Here is a 24,134-nt window from a genome sequence, read left to right as displayed (position 1 = left end):
TTCTGTTAAGTGTTTTTGTTTTCTATCCATCTCCCTAAGCTCTACTCTCATCCCCCAAACAATTATCTTAAGCAATTTATAATGCACATCGTTTTTTAATTCCCACGATATTTGACAGAGTAAAACAATTCATAATTCTTATTCTTACTTCCTGCCTCACACAGCAATGTTCAGGTATGAGATCTGGATGCTTCCTCAGACTGTTCCCCTAAATGCTCTTGGGAGAAGTGTTGAGTTCATTTGGCACTGTCTTGTATTATCCTGCATTGGTGTGGGAGGTCCTTCTGTCTGTGTGTTGCTTTTCTTGGTTAGTGAATAAAGAAACTACCTTGGCCTGTTGATAGGGCAGAACTTAGGTAGGTGGGGAAGACAGAACTGCATGCTGGGAGGAAGAAGGGTGGAGCCAGGGAGAGACACCAGGGAGCTGCCAGAGTCAGACATGCCAAATCTTTGCTGGTAAGTCACTGCCATGTGGCGATATACAGATTAACAAAAAATGGGTTTAATTAATATAAAAGTTACCCAATAAGAAGCTAGAGCTAATGGGCCAAGCAGTGTTTTAATGAATATGGTTTCTGTGTGATTATTTCGGTACTGGGAGGCCAGGACAAACAAACAACCCTTCCCCCAATACTGCATGGAGCCTAAAGCAGCTGTCTTTTCTTTATCAGCTCTCCCCCTCCCCTGTCATCTGTCTCTCTGTCTCTCTCTGACTGTCTCTCTCTGTCTGTCTGTCTCTCTCTCTCACACACACACATACCTGTATATGTGGTGTGTTTTGCATGTTTGTTGTGCACATGTGTACAGGTGTGCACATACATGTATGCATGTGCATTTGTAGGCCAGAGGCTGACATTCAGTATCTTCCCCCCACTACTTCCTACTTTTTTTACTGGGGTCTCTTGGTGAAGGAGCTCTCTCTGGATCAACTAGTCTATCTAGTCAGGCAGCTTGATCCGGTAATTCCACTCAGAGTCCTGGGATTACCAGAGAACCACCATGCCTGCCTGGAGTCGGTGCTAAAGGTCAAAACTCAGTTTTCACACTAACAGGGCCAGCAGTTTATCTACTGAACCATTGCCTTAGTCACCCCTGTAACTTCTAAACCCTTCTCACCACTTTGTACCAGACAGCCACGACTAAGTAACCAGGCACCGCAGCAGTATTTTTGATGTGCACAGTTTCTCTGGCAGTACCCCCAACCCACCCAACTAGTTCATGTTTTCCTAACCACATTCATTCTTTGCCACCCTCACCTTCAGTCTCAGAACCTAAAGCTTAAAAACTGAGTCTGGAAAGGTGCTTCGGTTTTGAGGGTCATCCTCTGTCCCTGGACCTTGAGGTTTTCCCTACCCTTGGTCCTTTGCCTAGACACTTGACATCATCTTTCCTCTTCCACAACTTGGGGAACAGCTTTTTCCAGTCATGCATGGTCTCTCCCTTCGAAGTTTTCTTCTATTGCCATGAATTGCATTTTCTAATTTGGTAATAAGACTATAAGACTATAGTTTTCCATATAGCTTTTTTACCCCTTCATTTGGTTAACCCTCCCCTACCTCCTCATCTTCCCTATTCCTTACCCTCTCCCTCCTTAAACTTCAGTATTCTCCCTCCCTGCTCATATTACCTATGTTCTGCTGTCTCCCAATCCCCAAAACTCTCTTCTCCATGGTATCTTCCTAGTTTCTTGGCTTCGGCAGATACTCCAAGCTGAACATCCAAAATTAGAGATCTGAGAGCAGAGGGGAGAAATTTGACAGAGACATTGCATTTAAGAATCAGTGTTCCAAGGTCTCTTGGAACCATTATCCAGTTATGGATCTCTGTGTGGCAGAGCAGATGGAGGACACAAAAGCATGACCAATGCACATATGAACTCAGAGACGGTGGCAGCATGCACAGGGTCTACATGGATCTAAGACAAGTGATGCCTGGGAGGGAGAGAGACACAAGCCCCCATCTCCAACCCAGAAGCTATCTGCAATTGTTAACAAAGGAAAACTAAGTTTCCTCCAACTAAATCTCACTGTGTATGAAAACCACTCAATAAAACAAACTTGATGGCATTTTTGGAAATTCTTTTTTTCCCTTACAAGTCTTTTGCATATATATTATGGTTTCCAGTTTGGAGCCATTATGGAATTTCTGTGTGTGCAAATGTGTGTGTTTCTGTGTCTATATGAGCTTTATGTGCTTCTCATTTTGCTTTTTCTTTGTTTTATCTGATTCTGATGTATTTGTTTTTATTTACCTTATTTTATTATTTTTAGATGCCTGTTTTCTAAACAGAGAGAGAAAGAAAGAGTATTGATTTGGGTGGGATGGGGAAAATCTAGAAGTTGAGAAAGGGAAACTCTAATCAGAATATATTGTGTGAAAAAGGCATATTTTCAATAAAAATTAGAGATCTAAGACTAGAATCTAATTATAAAAGAGAAAATGTCACATCTGGTTCTCTGTGCTCAGGTTACCTCATTCTAATTCCATTCATTTACCTTTACATTCCATAATTCCACTTTTCTTCACAGCATATAAAATTCTATGATTCGAGTATCATCTGATGGACATCCATGATAATTCCATTTTCTAACTATTAGTCCCTCTCCAGTAGTGTCACTCCTAAATTACTAACCATTCAAATGTATCATTTTTATTCAACCATGCTCACACGCGAGCATGCGCACACACACACATGCATGCATGCACGCACAAGCATGCATGAAACATTTTTAAATCTCCTCAAATTAATCTGTAAATTTTATACATTCCAACGTAACTGATTTTTTTCAGAAAAAAAATGAACAGTAGAAGAACTAACCATCAAGAATTCTGAAATCATATTGACCTATGTGTTCTTCACTCTCCTAGTTGGAACTGAGTCTCCAAAGGATAATGTGTTGTAGAATACAATTTGTTTAACTAGGTAACAATGCTAACCATTTGTTCTGGTTGCAGAATAATTGTTTAACTATGTAAACATGTGTTGAATTTGTTTATGCTGGATTTGCTTAGTTATGTAAAGGTGTGTTGCTTTTGTGTATGCTGCATTTGTTTAACTATGCAGAGATGTGTTGCTATTTCACCTGGCCTGCCTAAGACACCTGATTGATCTAATGAAAAGCTGAATGGCCAAAAGCTAGGTAGAGAAAAGACAGGCAGGGCTGGCAGACAGAAAAAGGGAGCCAGCAAGCCATCTGGGGGCCAATCAGCCAGACTCAGAGGAAGCAATAAAGCAGGATGGACAGTACATAGATGAGGTAAAGGAGCCTCGGGACATCATATAGATTAATAGAAATGTATTAATTTAAGTTAAAAAAGAGCTAGCGAGAAATAAGCGTAAACTAAGGCCAAGCCTTCATAACTAATAATAAGTCTCTGTGTCTTCATTTGGGAGATGCTTGGTGGCCTAAAGAAAATTCCACCTATGGTAATGTATCTCATGAGTAGGGTGGTTGATGGGAAACGCAAATAGGGTAATTTTTATATCACAAGAAATGCCTCCATTTTTACCCATGTCAATGCCCTTACCATACACCTGATACTAAAAGAACAGATGTATTTGTTTGGGGTTAAAATGAATTCTTTGCAAAATGTAAGTACACTTCTTGTCTCTCCCATACCAATGTACTTTGCTATGAACAATTACTCTTCCATTATCCTATGTAATTAAAATCAGTGATCCTGTGACCATCATATCTTGCCCACAAAACAGGTAATCAAACTCTCTCAGCTACTTCTCATGGGCACTAAGTCAGAGGTTCTTTGAAATGAAAAACTATGTCTCACACAAAACTTAAACTGATGCTAGTAACCACCACATGAAGAGAGCCTGCCAAAGCAATACCAACAGAACCAAAGGGTAGACAAAAGTTTCTGCTGATCATCTCAGCTTCTAGATCCATCCATATTTGATTCATCAATGGTTGTTGTCAGACACGGAGGTCAATAGAACATAAAGTATCTTAAGATGAGTTTCTATCACCAAAAGATACCTGGATAATATGGACTTACCTATAAAAGACATTATAAATAAAATATGTTACTAGACCTATGTATGCCTAAACTGCCTAAAGTTATCTGTGGCCCTATAACTGCCCTGTTTTCCAACTCAGTTCTTCTGAATTACTCTCTTAAGTTCCTATGACCCGAGATGAACCTAGAAACAAGAGCAAGAACCACTTTTCTTGGTTCCTCCTCCTCTTTAGTGACACCATTCTCCCCTTAAATAAACTCTCTTCACCTCCTCTGTGTTACTTTTAAAGCCATTAATATCCCTACCAGTGACACAGCATGTATCCTCCTTCTCCAAACTAAAAAGCAGCAGATAATGCCTTTTCTCTCTGGCTAAGTTCTATACAAAATGGATTCCGGATCACACCTATTTGGGCCTCCCAAAGTTCAGAAAAGAATGCCTGCTTGTCTCACAAATCTTTTCTCAGGAATTTCTGAGTTGTTGGGTAAAGTATTGGTTTTTCCACAGTAGATTGCTTTGGCAATTCATTGTGATTCTGGAGTTTCATTAGAAGCAGCAACTGCAGAGTGATTACTAAAACAGATTCTGGGTAGAAAATAGTTTGTTGCTGTTGGAACATTGGGCTCCAGCCTAAAATTCTGTAGACTCAGCTCTTCCAACTCAGCACACATCCTTCTTAACCACTCTAGGCAATTGCTGACACTTTTACTTCTGTGTCACAAAGCTGGAATAGCTTTAGGGGTGCAGAGTTTTCTGGTGAATAATGTATGCCTAATCTGATAGGCCACTCATATCACTCTAAATGCTAAGTCCTTCCAGAAATGTCTCTGGCTCAACCTAAGTAAGTAAAGATAGAACCTAATGGAGAGTGTGTGTGTCTGTGTGTGTGTGTGTCTGTGTGTGTGTGTGAGAGAGAGAGAGAGAGAGAGAGAGAGAGAGAGAAAGAGAGAGAGAGAGTCTATTTTAGTGTATGTCTTGTGTTGCCCAAGATAATGCCACAGAAACCATATCATTTGTATTGTTTGGCCAATAGCTTGAGCATACTTTTGGCTAACTCACATCTTAAATGAACCCATCTCCATTAATCTGTGTATTGCCATGAGGCTGTGGCTTACCAGATAAAGTTATGGCATCTGTCTCTTGTGGGGTTACATGGCTTCTCTCTGACCCTGCCCTTCTTTCTCCCAGCATTGAGTTTAGTTTTCCCCACCTAGCTGTGTTCTACCCTATCAGGCCAAGTCAGTTTCTTTATTAACCAATGGTATTCACAGCATACAGAGAGGAATCCCACTTTAGTCTTAATTGTCCTTAATTGCTGTGATAAGACACCATTACCAAGGCAACTTATAGAAGAAAGAATTTATTTGGGACTTAGAATTTAGAGGGTTAGAGCCCTTGACCATCATAGCAGGAAGCATAAGAGCAGGGATACAGGAATGTCACTACAGTAGCATATAAGGTCTTACACCTTGATCCACAAGCATGAGGCAGCAAGAACTAACTGACAATGACATGAGTTTTTAGAAAGTTGAAGTCCACACCTAGTGACATACCTCCTCCACCAAGACCACATTTCCTAATCCTTCTCAAACAATTCCATCCACTGGGCAACAAGCATTCAAACCTATGTTTATGGGAGCCATTCTCATTCAAACTACCATGGTATCTTAAGATAGCCACTTGGATTATAACTTCTCCTTGCCACCTATATTTGAGAAATGCACAAGCCAATACCACTGTTTTTTCAGCCTCAAAATAAATAAGTTTCTGATCGTGTTTTCTGGTTTCTCTTGCTTACATGGTGAGCTCAATGGGAATGAAAAGCTAAATCCGCTCCAGAATTTGCAGTTCTATTATACTGAAGTGGAATAAAGTAAAAATTATGAATGAGATTGTCTCTTATACACTGTACTAACTGTGGAGTGTTTCATAACCCCACAGTAAGCCAAAGTTGACACATTAAGAGACACAAATGTTATTATGCTATGCACACATTGAAGGGATCTGAATTTCTCAGAGCACAGAAAATAGTGGGATGCCAGGAGTCTTAATTTGGTCAATATCTATATTTGGTAGGCTGGAAGAAAAAGCAGATCTTCAAGTATCTGTTTATATTCCATGCAAAAGCGATTTGGAGAAATACACCACAGAGAGAACAGAAGCAATTCCAGGCACAAGTTTTTGGAAGCTGGAAAACAGATGGGTAACTTAGCAAACCAATGAAGCTAGAGTCTAAACTGGCAGAGGTATGCACTAAGCAATGACTCATTTTATGTGGTAGAAACCCCTGAACCTCAGGAATTGTCAGCAAGGGGCACCACTAAGGGAAGCATGGAGATAGGGTGAAATCAGGAAGCATGATTTTACGTTTGTTTAGGAAATACTTCACATTCATGATTTCTTCTGTCTCTTGTGAGATTAGAGTTCATTCTCTGGAGATTATAAAATATGTGCTCTCTGGCTAAGAGACACCAGACATAGTTGACAAAGGACGTCTTACTGACCACCCAGAAAGACTGTAAACTTTGTGTATTAAATATATACCTCACCTTTGCTCTAAATGGAGTACTTAGTATTGGCAACATGGTTTGTACCCTTTAGGTCAAAGACTGTAAGAGTTTTCTCCAATGAATTGGACAAGCCAAGATGAAATCCTTCAATCTAATGACTCTGGAAGCTTTTTAATTACATGGCTCACCCAAACAGAGAACTTTCAATTCTCCTTTTAATTCCATTCTAACAAATAATCAACAACTATCTGGAGGACAATTCTAAGATGAAGACAGAGCTCAAAGATAAAAAGACAAGAGAAAATATAGAAACAACTAAAAATGCATTTTCATAGAAAAATCCAACAAAATGGCACAGGACTTGTAATTAATATCAAGAGAATTTAAAGACAATATTGCAATGGCTAGGCAAAAACAGGATGTGTGTAAGTACATACATATATACATATATATACACTAATCCTTTAGAAAATTATATCATCGTCAAAATTAAAAAGTCAAAAGAATCAGAAGATAAAGTTGAGAAAAATATATTCCTCAAAGGAAAGCAAAATAACATCATATGAAAACACAGAAGAAAATCTTAAGAACACTTCAGAGTCTAAGTGACCTGAAAATCTGATTAACAGGTGTTCCTAAAAGACAAAACAGAAAAAAGAGAGAGAAGTCTTATGAAAGGAACAGCATCGTTTCCTGGGATAAAAGGGCTTATCAAAAGCTTAGCTGGATGGAAGCAAGTATCAGATGCCTCTGCCATCACATCATATCTTCTGCCTCCCAGCTCCCTGCCCGGCAGCCCTTCTGCTATTTCAGCCACAGCAGTGGTAACTTGCTCTGGCTTTCCTTTAATTCGCATGCATCCAACCTCATCCCGGCACTGCTGTGTGCCCTGAGGGTGTTGAGGAATGGGATGTTCCCAATCCTGTTTAATTCTCACATATACGCCCTCCTGTGGTGTAGGTCAAACTTTGAAGATCTCTAATACCATCTCCCCCTTACTGCTGACATCTTCCTCAGATGTGTAATAAACTATGAATCAAAGTAAAAAAAATTAAAAATAAAAAGCATGCAGCTTCACCAAAAGTAAATAACAGAAAAAGGCAAACCGGGTGCTCATATTCTTTCTCAGGCTAGTTACTAGAGAATTTCAAGCAGCAAAAATACCATGGCCAGTCAAGAATAAAGTATAGGGTACAGGAAGTCTAACTGAGGGATGCCAGAGTAACGGTCTCCCTGAGAAAGAGAGATGACCACAGGGAACAAGGCCAGGTCAGAACAGCTTGAGTTTCAGGTTTTAGGAGCTTCTTCATGTAAGATCATACAGATAGAATACTTTCAGCACATGAATATGACCAAGAAGATATTAAGTAGCCAGAGGAAGTTTCAGAGACTTTCTATTCCAGAGCTAGAAAATGACTAAATTACTTGCCTATAATCCTATCAATGTGAAGCTACAATAGAACCCAGGCCAGTCTGCACAACATTGTGAGAACTTGTCTATAAAAACGGACAAAGCCACAAGAAGCTTGACTCCATAAAAGCTTGGAAACACATGCATTAAATGAAAATAACAGTATATGTTAGGAACAAAGCATGAACATTCATATGCCACAATAATGCAAGTATAATATTTATGTTGAAGGTAGTTTGTTTTTCTTTTGTATCTTGGGGGTGACCAACAGTTGTCTAATTGGACTAAAGGCTCCCTCCCTCACTGGGAGGGGATCCATGTCTGGTATTGTAAAAGAAGTCAACTACTGGTGACCAGTGAGGTCATGAACTCTAGAGGAGAACCTACTACTTACACCTTCCTAAACAGTGTACTTCTTAACTGTATTCTAAATGTTTATCCATTTATCTACAGATAAGTGTAGGTTATCCATCATCAAAGGACCTTCTCTTTCCAGCAAACAGCAACCATTATAGAAATCCATCACTGATCTATGTAAGTCTCTCTTAGGGTCCTCATTGTTGTCTAGGTTCTCTGGGATTGTTATTTGTGGGCTGGTTTTCTTTGCTTTATGTTTAAAAACCACTTATGAGTGAGTACATGTAATAATTTTCGTTTTGAGTCTGGGTTACCTCACTCAAAATGATGTTTTCTAGACATACATAGATCTAATCTACATGTGAAGTAGAAAAGGACAAGATCTCCTGAGTAAATTGGGAGCATTGGGACCTTGAGAGAAGGTTGAAGGGGAGGGGAGAGGCAGGGAGGCGAGCAGAGAAAAAATGTAGAGCTCAATAAAAATCAGTTTAAAAAAAATCCACCACTGATCAAAATACAGAGAATAACTGACTTTGGGGTGCCCAACACCAACTGATATATTTACAATACAACCCTACACCTAAGGCTCAGGAACATCACAGGGAGTAGGGGATAGAAAGATTGTAAGAGCCAGAGGACTAGGGCATCTTCGGCAAGATAGTGATTTCAATGTGTGTAGAGAAGCTGCACTTATAAAATCTCAGTCATATGGTCACCTAGATAAGACCTGCACAGTGGCACCGGCAGTTGATAGACCATTGTAAATGGGGAAATCCCACAAATCACCATTTCGGAGTGAAGAGTAACTGGCAGTTAATGGCTGCTAAGAAAAGCGAATCAATCTCCTCCAGGGATAGTCAACTGATGATAAGTTTTCTAATCACACGTGTTCAGATCTAAAAATATTATGCATACAAGCAACACTAAATGGGCTCAGAAAGTTGTATTTGTGTGTGTGTGGTCTAGAGATTTGAAAGTTGAGAGGAGTCAGGGGGCCAGCAGGATTAGAGTGGGAGAGAGATAATAGAAATGGTGTAAATACAATACACATGTATGAAACTCAAAAAATTTAAAGTGGCTGTCTTTAGATGTGAGCAATATGGTTAGTAAGGTCATTGTATTGTATGGTCTGGCTTTGGTTTTGTGACCTTTTAATAATACTATATGGCTCCCTAAATTATATATATGTATTAGGAAAGCCAAAGGTACATTTTAAGATTTAATTATTATGTCTAAGAGAACCATGGAACAAAAATGTCTCCAATCCGCTAGCCACTTGCCCAAGGACAGACTGAGCCACTGGAGGCTATTGTTTATCAGAGGTAACAAGACACGTGTTTTCACTCTCAACAATTTTGTTTGACTCACATGCACAGGAAGGGCTTAATCACTTGAGGGCAGGAGGTACCTGAAAAGGAAATATGTCATGATGTACTCTTGCCCCTGATTGGATGTAGGCTGGAAGTGTGTCCGAAGAAGTACATCAGGATGTATGCTTGCTCCTGATTGGACTTAGTAAGAAATGCAGTGAGTTATGAGTTTTGCCTTTTTAATGTGACTTGGGGCTATTTTCTGGGAAACCAGAGATGGACCTGGCCAGAGAGTCTATCCACCTGACCAGTATTTAATTAAAGCTTGCTTCAAATTTGACCTTAAACTATGGTAGTGGCCATACTCTCAACCAGGGGGATTAATAGTATACTTATGGAAATTAGGATGGGACTTCTGTTTCTGATCACTGGGAAGAAAGAAAGTCTGAACTCACTAGCAGACTACAGTCAACTCCAATAGTGAACAAAACAGACAAAACAACAGTTTCCAGACCAAACAGGCAGCAGAGAGCTGCCAGGCCTGAGATATGAGAAACGCACTCAGCAAGCACTGGGCAAGTGAGGTTCTTTCTAAAACCCCATGCAGAAATGAGGGATGTGGGAGATCTCAGCATTCTCCCTGAGTGGAAATGACATTACAGGTTCAGAGTTCAAGGATCTGAAAGAGTTAGAACATACAAAGAATGCAGTTAGAACTGTGCTAATTAGGTCCAGTGATGGTTGCAGGCTCTTTTCTAAATCCAATGACCACATTAACCCTGGCTAAGAGGCTAGGCTCCCAGTCCCAGGCATAATTTTCACCTGTTGAGCAGGCCTAGGTTGCTGCCAATATATGGGTCTCACTACTGAACCCTTAAATTTATTGTGCCATGCTGGTGATTATTGTGGTTAATAAGCATTACATTTGGGTAGAATATTGGTTGCTTCCCTAATTTGGAAGTTTGAGTAACATATATATATATGGGGGTGTATACATATGTGTGTGTATACACTCTGAAGTTGAAATCATCTACATAGTACATACAAATAACACTAAACAGACTCGGCTGGTAGTATTTATATATGTATGCATCTAGATGGACAATAATGCTTAAAGAAAGAGAAGCCATAGTTTCAAAAGGGAGCAGGGGACAGGGTTCACAGGAGGGTCAAAGGGAGGAAAAGGAAGAGGGAGAAAAAGAAAGAGAAACTTGCAGACACAGATATAACACAGATGGGACCGGCATACATTGCCCTCCTTTGGAAGCTTGAACGGCACCTGAAAACTATGGTATTAATTCTCACAGAGGAGGTTTTCAAGTCAGATCCAGGTCAGGTCCTCTGGGGTTTCCTGAGTCAGGGTTACTTCATTCAGTGTAATGTTTGCCACCCTTTAACCTGGCTGGGCCCTAGTGCAACTGAAATAGCAAATGCTGTTTTTAAAAAATAGACTTAAAAGATAAATCAAATTATTCTACTAATAACTTAAATGACTGCCAGACTAAAGCCCAACAGATAATCTTTGATTTCATGTAGAAAAATCTGGCATTAAAATAAAATCGGTATTACAAGATTTAGAGTCAATAATAGATTACCACACAAATACAGAAAAAAATATGTAAAACAGGAGGGGAGTTAGTGTGTAATAATAAATCTAGAAATTATAGAGATGGTGCTGGGCATTCAATTCAGTTGTCGAAAACTTGCCAAACATGTGGAACTGAACTCAGCATAAATAAACAAACAAGTAATCCCTACCAAAATATTATAAAAGATGTAACCTACAGTATTTAAATGGTGTACCATGGGCACAAAGCATCCCGGCAGAACTGCGAAATTATTTCAGCATTTCAAATATGAACAGAGGAGGACTGGGAAGGTGCCTCAGTAGATAAGAGTACTGGTCCTTTGTTCAGAGGACCCGGATCTGATTTCCTGTGCCCTAGGACCCTCACAACCTTGTATGACTCCAGTCCCATGGGGATCTACACGCCCTCTTCTGGCCAGCAGGAGCACCGCGTGCATGTGATGCACAGATAAACATAAAGGGCAAGCAAACATACACATAAAAATAGCAGGGAAACTCATACCTTAGTTAAGGGAGCCACCTAAGGGTTGGCAAGAGACTTGAACCTGGAATGGCTACCAGAAGCCCAGGGCAATGTCCCCAGTTAGTTCATTGGGGCACCTGAGGATAGGGAACCTGAAATGAACCTATCCTATAATCATACTGATGAATATCTTGCATATCGCCATAGAACCTTCATCTAGCGATGGATGGAGATAGAGACAGAGACCCACACTGGAGCACCGGACTGAGCTCCCAAGGTTATAATGAGGAGCAGAAGGAGAGAGAACATGAACAAGGAAGTCAGGACCATGAGGGGTGCACCCAACCACTGAGACAGGGGGGCCGATCTATTGGGAGCTCACCAAGGCCAGCTGGACTGCTACTGAAAAAAACATGGGATAAAACCGGACTCTCTGAATGTGGTGGACAATGAGAGCCGACGAGAGGCCAAGGAGAATGGCACAGGAACTTTCATCTGGCGATGGATCGAGAGAGAGACAGAGACCCAATTTGGATCAACCGTCTGAGCTCTTAAGGTCCAAATGAGGAGCAGAAGGAGGGAGAACATGAGCAAGGAAATCAGGACCACGAGGCGTGCACCCACCCACTGTGACAGTGGAACTGATCTATTGGGAGCTCTCCAAGGCCAGCTGGACTGGGACTGAATAAGCATGGGTTGAAACTGGACTCTCTGAACAAGGCGGACAATGAAGGCTGATGAGAAGCCAAGGACAATGGCACTAGGTTTTGATCCTAATACATGAACTGGCTTTGTGGGAGCGTAGCCTGTTTGGATGCTCACCTTCCTGGACCTAGATAGAAGTGGGAGGACCTTGGTCTTCCTGTAGAGCAGGGAATTTGGACTGCTCTTCAGTATCGAGAGGGAGGGGGAGTGGACTAGGGGGAGGAGTGGGGATAGGAAGAGGGGAGTGGGGGGAGGGGGCAATATGTGGGAGGAGGGGGAGGGAAATGGGAAACGGGGAGCAGTTGGAAATTTTAAGTAAAAAAGAAAAAAAAAGAAGGGGCGGGTGGATGCTGGAAGAGGGTTAGCAGTTACTCAAAATCCATGACAACTCTATGAATATAGTAGCGCAAACCTGAGCAGTAAACACAATAAGATGTGGTGTGTGCACGTGTGTGTGTGTACATATATTCATTCTTTCTAAAAGGTGACAAGGAAGAAATTTGTTCTTAGTGCTAATCAATACTGAGGTTGTTAATTTGGTGTTGGTATGGATCAAGCAATAAAATCCTTTCTGTTGACCTCAAAAAAAAATAGATTGTAAAATAGTATTTAAAAATCAATTGATATAACTCATATTAATAAAGAGAAAATTGTATGATCAGAGCAATATGTGGAAAATATTTACAAATCTTAACACAAATTCTTTATAAAAACTTTAAGACAGGAGGTGGGGGAAGAGAACAGGAAGAGAGGAGAGAGGGAAAACTGTGGTTGGTATATAAAATAAATGAAAAAAAATTAAAAAGAGAAAAAGTTAAGGTTTAAATAAGAGATGGATTATATTTGTAAGTGTATCCATTACTGTGATAGAACTAGGAAATGAGGTGATGTTAGTCTAGAAGGGTCATTCTACCAAGTAGTTTCAGTTTGTGTGGGCAGCTCCTGCTGGAATGGAGAACCTCATATCATGGCATCCAGGAAGCAGAGAGAAAAGGCCTGCACTTGCTAGTTTCATCTTTTCTTCATTTTGGTTTTGTCTGGTCCCAGAGGCGAGTTCTATTAATCTTCAAGACCCTTGTCAATCCAATCAAGTTGGCAATCATAGTCATGGATAGTAAGACACAATTATTTTTAAGGTATCAACTCTCCCCAGATAGATTGGGTGGGAACTAAATCAAAATCACAACAGGAATTTTTTGCAGAAATTAGCAAGCAGAATTGAAAATACACATGAAAATGTAATGGATTCTTAGAAGGGAAAGCCCTGTTCTAAAAAAGAAAAACAAGATTTGAGACTTATTACAAATTTACAGCAATAAAATATCTTTTGTGGATGTAAGGATAGACTCTTCATATAAAAGTACAAAATTAGGGCTGGAGAGATGGCTCAGAGGGTAGGAGCACTGGCTGCTCTTCCAGAGGTCCTGAGTTCAACTCCCAGCAACCACATGGGACCTGGTGCCTTCCTTGCCAGCAGTACATTGTATGCTTAATAAATAAATAAATCTTTTTAAAAAAAGTACAAAATTAGTCAAATTTGACTTTGACAAAGGTACCAAAGTGATTCTGGGGGTGGGGAGAAACGTCGCTACAATAATAGAGGACATTGGAATGATTCTAGGAAAATGAGACTCATATTACAGTCTTTGTTAGATTAATTTAAGTGGATTAGATACCTAAATGCAAAATTTCAAACTAAAAAACATTCCTAGAAAAAAAAATCTACGAGGGCCTCTGTGCAGTTTTAGACAATGGTTTCTGAAGTAGGGTACCAAGACGGGGTAAGAGAACAAATGCGACAAACGCATCCTTAACATTTGACTTCTTTCAGAGGAAGAAAATAAGGCGAGATGCAAATCAGGAGGAAATAAATATTCACAATATGTACACTTGAGAATAGTCCCTAAAATATGTATCGAGCTTGTACCACACAAGATGAAGAAAGTCACACAGTTTAAAAATGAGCAAGTTATTTTAAAACTTCCACAAAGTGGCTTGATCCATCAAGGACTGAAACCATGGGCCAGATGTAGTGCAAAATGCCTACGATCCCAGAACCTGGCAGATTGAGGAAGCAGGACGGAGAGTTTGAAGTCACCTTAAACTACATTTGGAGACCCTGTCAGAGAGAAAGAGAGGGAGAGAGAGAGAGAGAGAGAGAGAGAGAGAGAGAGAGAGAGGAGTAAAATATGTGTGGCATTACTTTTCTTGAGGTAATTGTAAATTATAAGCACAATGGGATGCTTCCACTTTGGTCCCTACTAGGTTGGCTAAGATAAGAAAGACTGGCAATGGGGAATGCTGGAGACGGTCTGGAGAAACCAGAACATGGGTTCTATGGGTTCTTTGTGGTGTAATGTAACACATACTGGCATTTTCTTACAAAGTTCAACATATGTTTAACGTATGACTCAGTAATTACACACCTACACAATTAGTCCCACCACCACCACCAAAAACAAGTTATTCAGCCACGCAAGGACTTATGCATAAAGGTTCATACTGGATTTATTCATGGTCGCCCCAAAGTGGAAGCAACCTCATGTCTAACACCGGGTAAATGAAGAAACAAATTGTCATACATTCATGCAATAGAGGATTGTGGGGCGGTGAAACAGAGCAGCAACCTGGATGATCACTGCAACATTCTGTGAGAGAAAGAAGCCAGGCAGAAGGCAAGCACACCCTTCAGGATTACATTCATATGAAATTCTACTAAGACAAATCCATCACATTGCTGCCTTAGAAAGTGGTTACCTCTGCTAGGGTAGTGGGGTAGGGGCGGGGCGAGCTTTGACTGGGCAGAGGTACTGCAGCCCTCCATTTTTTTGGCTGAAGTTACTGATGTGTATCTTGATTGTGATAGAGCCACGCGTGTACATATTTTTAAAAGCTCATTGCTCATTCAAACACAGTCTGTGCAATTGATAAAAAAGAAAGATGAGAAAGGCCAGGGGTGGTGTTTAAAAGGATCCTATAGTTCCTTCTTTTAAACATACCTTGTAGGTGTATCTCTGTGAATTAAAGGCCAGCCTGGGCTACATAGTGGGCTCCAAGTCAATGGAGACTACAGAGTGAGACCCTGCCTCCAAAGAAAGTAAGACAAGAAGGAAAGAAGGAAGAGAGAGAGGGAGAGCAGGAAGGAGGGAGAGGGAGAGGAGAGAGAGAGAGAGAGAGAGAGAGAGAGAGAGAGAGAGAGAGAGAGAGAACAGAAGGGAAGGGAAGGGAAGGGAAGGGAAGGGAAGGGAAGGGAAGGGAAGGGAAGGGAAGGGAAGGGAAGGGAAGAAGGAAAGGAACCTGAGACATAAGAGAACTTGTGAACAAGCTAAATAAAGGAAAGGTTCAAAAAAACTTGAAGACAAGAAGTTAAAATGGGAGAGCTTCCCTAGCCTGGCAGTAGACAAGCCTTCTGCAAGCAGGCTGTTCCAAACCTCCCTATCAGTCAGATCCTGTAACCTACTAGTCCCACTCTGCCCCCAAACCTACACATCCCCCGTGACCTCAGAGAATCTCTGACTCACAGACTGTGACTGCACAGAACAGACCAATATTTAAGTGAACACTGAGTGCCCCAGCAGGACAGCTCAGTCTCTAGACCCTAGGTCCCAAGGCAAAACCCCATACCCCTCCCCCACCTGCCTCAGCTTCACTAGCCAGTAGACAGGCAAACCTCCTGTAGGTACACTGTTCTACCCTTCCCCCATCAATCAGACCCTGTAATCTATAAGCCCCACTCCATCCCCAAACCCGGAGACCTCAGTGGATCCCTAAGACACAGACAGTGACTGCACAGAGCAGACCAAGAGCATCTCTCTAAGACACAGGCAGCAACTACAATGATCAGCCAAAGTGAGGATCCCTGAGATACAAATACTGACTGCTAGGATTGGACCAAGAGACAAAGACAACGCCTGCACCACTTGGAGGAAGAGATAGGTAAGCATCAATGCAAGAATACAGTCAACAACCTAAAAAGCAACATGGCAACACCAGAACCCAGTGACCATACCTGAACATCCTAACCCAGAATAAACAGAAGAAAATAGCCTTAAATATAACTTATGAAGATAATTAAGACCCTTAAAGAGGAAATAAAAAATTCCTTTAAAGAAATGGAGGAAAAGACAAACAAAAAATTGGAAGAAATCAATAAATCTCTTAAAGAAAACAAAGAAAAAAAACATCAACCAGGTGAAGCAAACAATTCAAGCCTTGAAAATTGAAATAGAGGCTATTAAAAAAACACAAACTGAGGTAATTCTGCAAATGGAAAATCTGGGTAAATAAACAGGAGCTACAGACATGAGCATAACCAACAGAATACAAGAAATGGAAGAAAGAATCTCAGGCATTGAAGATATGATAGAGGAATAGATTCACTGGTCAAAGAAAATGTTAAATCAAACAAATTCTTGACATAAAACTTCTAGGAAATCTGGGACACCATAAAAAAGACCAAACCTAAGGATAATAGGGAAGGAGAAGAACTCCAGCTCAAAGGCACAGAAAATATTTTCAACAAAATTATGTAATAAAATTTTCCCAACCTAAAGAAGGAATGCCTACGAGGGTACAAGAAACTTACAGAATACCAAATAGACAGGACCAAAAAAAAAAAAAGTCCCCTCACCATATAATAATCAAAACACTAAACATACAATAAAGAAAGAATATCAAGAGCTGCAAAGGAAGAAGGCCAAGTAACATATGAAGGCAGACCTATCAGAATTTCACTCAACTTCTCAATAGAAACCCTGAAAACAAGAAGGTCCTGGACAGATGTACTGCAGACACTAGGAGTTCACAGATGCAAGTCCAGACAACTATACCCACCAAAGCTTTTAATCACCATAGACAAAGAAAACAAGATACTAAACAGATATTAAAACTAGGTTTAAACAATACCTATCCACAAACTTAGTCTTACAGAAAGTACTAGAAGGAAAACTCCAACCCTAGAAAGTTAGTTGCACTCATGAAAACACAGAGAACAGATAACCTGACAGTAGCAACCCCCAAAGAAGGGAAACACGCAAACATTACCACCAAAATATATCAGGAATTAGCAATCACTGGTCATTAATAGCTCTGAATATCAATGGACTCAAGCCACCTACAAAAAGACAAAGGCTAACAGAGTGGATATGAAAACAAGACCCAACCTTCTATTACATACAAGAAATACACCTCAACCTCAAAGACAAACATTACCTCAGAATAAAGGGTTAGGATATGATTTACCAATCAAATGGGCCTAGGAAACAAGTGGGCATATGTATCCTAATATCGAACAAAATAAACTTCAAACTAAAATTAATAAAAAGAGATGGAGAAGAACACTTCCATCTAGATGAAGTATCAATTTTGAACATCTATGTCTCAAATGCAAGGCATCCACATATGTGAGAGAAACATTACTCAAGCTTCAATCACACATCAAACCCCACACTCTAATAGTAGGAGACTTCAACACCCCACTCTCTCCAGTGGACAGATCAACCAGACAGAAACTTAAAAGAGAAATAAGAGAACTAACAAATGCCATGACCCAAATGGACTTAGACATCTATAGAACATTTCACCCAAATACAAAAGAATATACCTTCTTCTCAGCACCTCATAAAACTGGCCACATACTCGGTAACATGTGAACCTCAACAGATACAAATAAATTGGAATATCCCCCGTGTCTTATCGGATCACCATTATTTAAAGTCAAAATTTAACAACACTAATTGTAGAAAGCCTACAAAGTCATGAAAATTGAATAGTACTCAAGTGAATCATCTCTGGGTCAAGGAAGAAATAAAGAAATATTAAAGACTTCCTAGAATTCAGTGAAAATGAATATACAACATAGCCAAAAATGGAATTTATGAAAGTGGTGCTTACGGGAAGGCTCATAGCACTAGGTGGCTACATAAAGAAAGTGTAGAAACCTCATGCTAGAGACTTAACACACCTGAAAGCTCTAGAGCAAAAAGAAGCAGACTCACCCAGGAGAAGTATATGACAGGGAATAATCAAATTGAGGGCTGAAATCAATAAAATAGAAAGAAAGAAAACAGCTCAGAGAATCAGTGAAACAAAGAGCTGGTTCTTTGAGAAAATCAGCAAGATGGACAAACTCTTATCCAAACTAACCAAAAGGCAGAGAGAGAACATCCAAACTAACAAAATCAGAAATGAAAGGCAGGACATAACATCAGACACTGAGGAAATGCAGAAAAGAATAAAGTCATACTTCAAAAACCTGTACTCCACAGCACCAGAAAATCTAAAAGAAATAGACAATTTTTGGTATAGATATCACATACCAAAATTAAATCAAGACCAGATGAACAATTTAAATAGACCTATAACCCCTAAGGAAATAGAAACAGTCATCAAAAGTCTCCCAAGCTAAAAAAAGCCAAGGGTCCAATGGTTTCAAGCACAGAATTCTACCAGAATTTCAAAGAAGAGCTAATACCTATACTCCTTAAATTGTTCCACAAAATAAAAACAGAAGAAACATTGCCAAACTCTTTTTATGAGGCTATAGTTTCCCAGATACACAAACAACACAAAGGCTCAGCTAAGAAAGAGAATTATAGACCAACATCCCCTCATGAACATTGATGTAAAAATATTCAATAAAATACTGGCAAACCAAATCCAAGAACACATTAAAAAAATCATTCACTGTGATCAAGTTGGCTTTATCTCAGAGATGCAGGAAGGGTTCAACATATGAAAATTTATTAATGTAATCCACCATATAAATAAAGTGAAAGAAAAAATGATCATCTCATTAGATGCTGAAAAAAACCTTCAACAAAATCCAACACTCCACCATGATAAAGGTCTTGGAGAGATCAGGGTACAAGGAATGTGTTTAAACATAATAAAAACAATATACAGCAAGCTGGCAGTCAAAATCTAATAAAATGGAGTGAAACTCAAGCGATTCCACCAAAATCAGGACCAAAACAAGGCTGTCCATTCTCTCCATATCTATTCAACTTAGTACTCAAAATTCTAGTTAGAGTAATAAGACAACAAATGGAGATCATGGGGATACAAATTGGAAAGGAAGAAGTCAAACTTTTGCTATTTGCAGATGATATGATAGTATACATAAGTGACCCCAAAATTTCTACAAGGGAACTCATACAGCTGATGAACACCTTCAGTAATGTGACAGGTACAAGAATAACTAAATATATATATTTATCAGTAGCCCTCCTACATACAAATAATAAAGGGACTGAGAAAGAAATCAGAGAAACATCACCATTTACAATAGCCACAAATAGCATAAAATATCTTGAGGTAACACTAACCAAAGAAGTGAAAGACCTGTACAAAGATCTCTCAAGTTCTTGGATAGGTAGAATCTATGTAATAAAAATGGCAATCCTACCAAAAGCAATCTACCAATTCAATGCAATCCCTATCAAAATCCCAATACATTTTTTCACAGACCTTGAAAGAATAGTACTCAACTTCATATAAAAAGGAAAAAAAGGAAAAAGAAAGAAAACACAGGATAGTCAAAACAATCCTGTACAATAAAGGAACTTTCAGAGGCATCACTATCATTGACATCAAGCTCTATTATAGAGCTACAGTAATAAAACAGATTGGTGCTGTCCTAAAAAACAGACAGGTGGGCCAATGGAATTAAATTGAAGACCCTGATATTAAGCCACACACCTATGAACTCCTGATTTTGACAAAGAAGCTAGAACTATACAATGGAAAAAAAAAAGCATCTTCAACATATAGTGCTGGTATATCTGGATGTCAACCTGTAGAAGAATGCAAATAGACCCATACCTAACCCCATGCACAAAACTCAAGTCCCAAATAATCAAAGACCTTAATATAAATTCAGACACACTGACCATCACAGAAGAGAAAGTGGGAAATGGCCTTTAACACATGGGCACAGGAGACCACTTCCTAAATATAGCATGAGTGGCCCAGATACTGACAGCAACAATTAATAAATGGGACCTTCTGAAACTGAGAAGCTTCTGCAAGGCACAGGATACAGTCAATAAACAGCCTACTAAATGGGATAAGATCTTCACCAATTCCACTTCAGGCAGAAGACTGATTTCCAAAATATATAAAGAACTAAAGAAACTAGACATCAAAATACCAAATACTTCAATTTTTAAAATGGGGTACAGTTCTAAACCAAGAATTCTCAACAGAAAAATCTCAAATAGGCAAAAGACACTTAAGAAAATGTTCGACAGACTTAGCCATCAGTGAAATACAAATAAAAAGGACACTGATATACCATCTTACACCAGTCAGAATGGCTATTATCAAAAATACCAATGATAGTTTATGCTGGAGAGGATGCAGAGAAAGGGGAACACTCCTCCATTACTGGTGGGAATGCAAACTTGGACAGTCACTTAAAAAATTAGCATGGTGGTTTCTCAGAAAATTGGGGATCAATATACCTCAAGACCCAGAAATTCCACTCTTGGGCACATACCCAAAGATGCTCAATCATACTACAAAAACATTTGCTCAACTATGTTCATAGCAGCATTATTTGTAACAGCCAGAACCTGGAAACAACCTAGATGCCCCTCAATGGAAGAATGAATAAAGAAAACGTACAATTACACAATGGAGTACTACTCAGTGGAAAAAAATCAATGACATTTTGAAATTTGCATACAAATGGATGGAACTAGAAAAAAACATCCTGAGTGAGGTAACCCAGGCCCAGAAAGACAAACGTCAATTTCTTGTAGTTGGATAGCATATATTTCCTTGAAGAAGGATCTAGGTGAACTACCATTGTGCCTAGCGTGACACTAAACCTACAGAAAACTATTTGAATGGGAAAATATTCATTTTTCCCTACATAAAAAGGAATGGATTGTGGAGGCACAGAATTCCCCTCCTTTGTATCCTGTGGCACCTGCTGTCCTGTCTATCTTGGTAAGAGGGTTCTGTTTCCTGAGATCACCCACCTTTCCCTGAAATAGTTTGTCCTAAGAGAAGGAAGAGACACCTCATCAGGAGCAAAATGGCAAACCTCTTGCCAGCGTCTTACATATGGGTATGGTCAAAGGTTCAAGGCAAGGCATGTTATGATTCGCTCAAAACTCCAATGGCCATTGAGGTGGATGCCATTTTTACATCTTCATCTGACATCACAGCAGGGAAGACAGAATGATTTAGCTTCCAGCCTAAGAACACACAGCTAGTACTTTCAGAAGGGCCCAGTTTCTTAACCCCCACACACTGTGACTCTCTTCACATCAAAAAGACACTAAGGAGGTTTCTGTGACACGCTATAAATACGCTTGATCAAATGCCACCTTGAGTACCACAGCTTCTTCTCAACCTAAAGCCACCCACCAAAGTCCTCAGGTTACTCTTCTATTTGAAACAAGAACCTTCTGACTAAACACATATTCTCCCTCAGGCAATCTGTTCTGACCCACTTGGACTCGAACCAATCGCCTTGCCTATGGGAATACTCTTCGTTGGCTTTAAACTCTAAGGGAGTAAAAATCTTAAAGAGTGACCAAGAAGGACAATAGTGTGAGTTTAGGTTCTATTTGAGATCAGATCAGGTTTAGGGTGCTGATCCCCTGCCTCCACTATCCTAGATTGGTCTTTAACACAATCTGACTCTCGAGTGCTTAAAAATAGAGATAATTGAACACCCCACGCTGTGATGCGGGGCCTTGAAACTCAGTACTGAATTCAGTGGTGGGAGGGCTAATTTGCATTAACTTAGTCATGCCCACCTCGTCAACTTAGATAACTGATGTTAGGTCCCTAGAGTCTCCTAGGAACCTACATGCTCCTGTGAGCACAGCAGGTGAGGACTCAGACCAGGATTTCACTCCCAACTCTCTGTTGCAGTTGGGTGATCTTAAAACAGTCAGTAACTCGAGGATTTAGTCCCTTTCAACACAGGCTTTGAGACTTGGGATGGGTAAATTTACTTTCAGCTAATCCTGTACTGCTTAGAAATGAAGCAGACACAAAGACTTTCATACAGTCACTAGGAGAGTTGATTGGAAGTTTTCTCTAAAATGTTTTTCTGGAGCCTGTGCTGCTAACATGGCAGCGTGGTTCCTTCTTTAGTCCCATGAGTCTCTTAAGGCTGTGTCCTCAACATGCCTCTGTTGAAATGGATGAGGAAACAAACAAGTCAGGGAGGGATCAACCTGTGCTCAGGACGCGGTACAGTGTCATGGGAAGAGAAGGGGTAGGCAAGAACTGAGCACGGCACTGCCAGAAGTCATCCTACCTTCTTCCTTGATGAACCGGAGTCACAGCAGCTGCCGTTTCCACAGAAGCACTCAGAGAACAAGAAGAGAGGAAAAAAAAGACCAGAGAGTAAACATTGCTGATAAAATCACCCGAGCTCAAGAACAAAGCAAAGGGTTTATTTTACCGAGTGTGTAGGATGCATTTTGAGTTCCCTGGATTTCATTCACTTAAATCAGAAAGCAAGCATTGCGAACAGCTACAATTTTCCTCAAACAAAAATGAGCGAACTCAAAGGGAAATCTGAAATGGGCATTGTATGACCCATCTCATGGTTTGCAAAACACACAGAGAAAAATATGAGAGATAGGAAGTGAAAGGGCTGAAGGTCTATTACTAAGACACGGACCTGTGCTCATGCATTTTTCAAAAAGAAAATCAGCAAAGGATCTTAAATGGAGTAGGGTAGAGGGACTTGGGAGCTTGAAGATGCCCGCTCTGGAGAGGCAGGAAGTCATCTGACTGTTAGAATAGAATGGATAAAACAACCTGACTCTTGCTTCGAGATGATCTCCATCATTATACTGTGAGTACAGACTGTAGGGATGTAGGGAGAGAGGGAGCATCGGGAGGAAGCTATTATAATAAGTAAGGCAAAAGATGGTGGCTTGGACAGGATGATAGCAGTAGTGAGTAGGTGTTTGGTGTGTTTCAAAGGAAGAAATAAGTGAATCAGGTGAAGGAAGAAAACGAGTCCAGGATAGCTCCAAGGTCTTGCCTCGATCCTGACTGATGTATATGCCATGCCCAGAACGTTCACAAATATAGTTTAATCTGGGGAAGATGATATGATCACATTTGTGTGTCTAAATGGTAACTGTGGTGGCAACATAAGGAAAGGGCCACAGATGGATGGGGTAAGGCGAGGTTTTAACCAAAGGCTGTGCAGGTTAGACAGGAATATGTTCATTATAGGCCTTTTGTAAACTTCCTCTCATTTACACAGTTTAACTTGGATAGATAGATTGATAGATAGATAGATAGATAGATAGATAGATAGATAGATAGATAGACAGACAAGCAAACAAATAACTATAAAAAATAAAACTCATTAAACCTGTGACTTTATTTTTGGTTTTTTGTTTGTTTGTTTGTTTGTTTTGTTTTTGTTTTTGTTTTTTTCGAGACAGGGTTTCTCTGTGGTTTTGGAGCCTGTCCTGGAACTAGCTCTTGTAGACCAGGCTGGTCTCGAACTCCCAGAGATCCACCTGCCTCTGCCTCCCGAGTGCTGGGATTAAAGGCGTGCACCACCACCGCCCGGCTAAACCTGTGACTTTGGGAAATTGCTTAACATATAGACTAACATGGCTCCTTAATTCCATGTAAAATATATTCAGTGGGATAGTCAATAGATTAAATTGGGGGGAATTGTGATGATAACAAGCAGATATCAAATGTAGGGGAAACATACTGTCTAATTGATGAATCTCATATTTATTTAAAAAGTTAATACCCTATATTTATTTTTGATTATTTTCCTCAAAAGTCATATGTTTTAAATGTGAAAATTCAATTATA

Source organism: Chionomys nivalis, chromosome 22, assembly GCF_950005125.1.
Source record: "Chionomys nivalis chromosome 22, mChiNiv1.1, whole genome shotgun sequence".
NCBI lineage: Eukaryota > Metazoa > Chordata > Mammalia > Rodentia > Cricetidae > Chionomys > Chionomys nivalis.
This window is presented reverse-complemented; position numbering follows the sequence as displayed.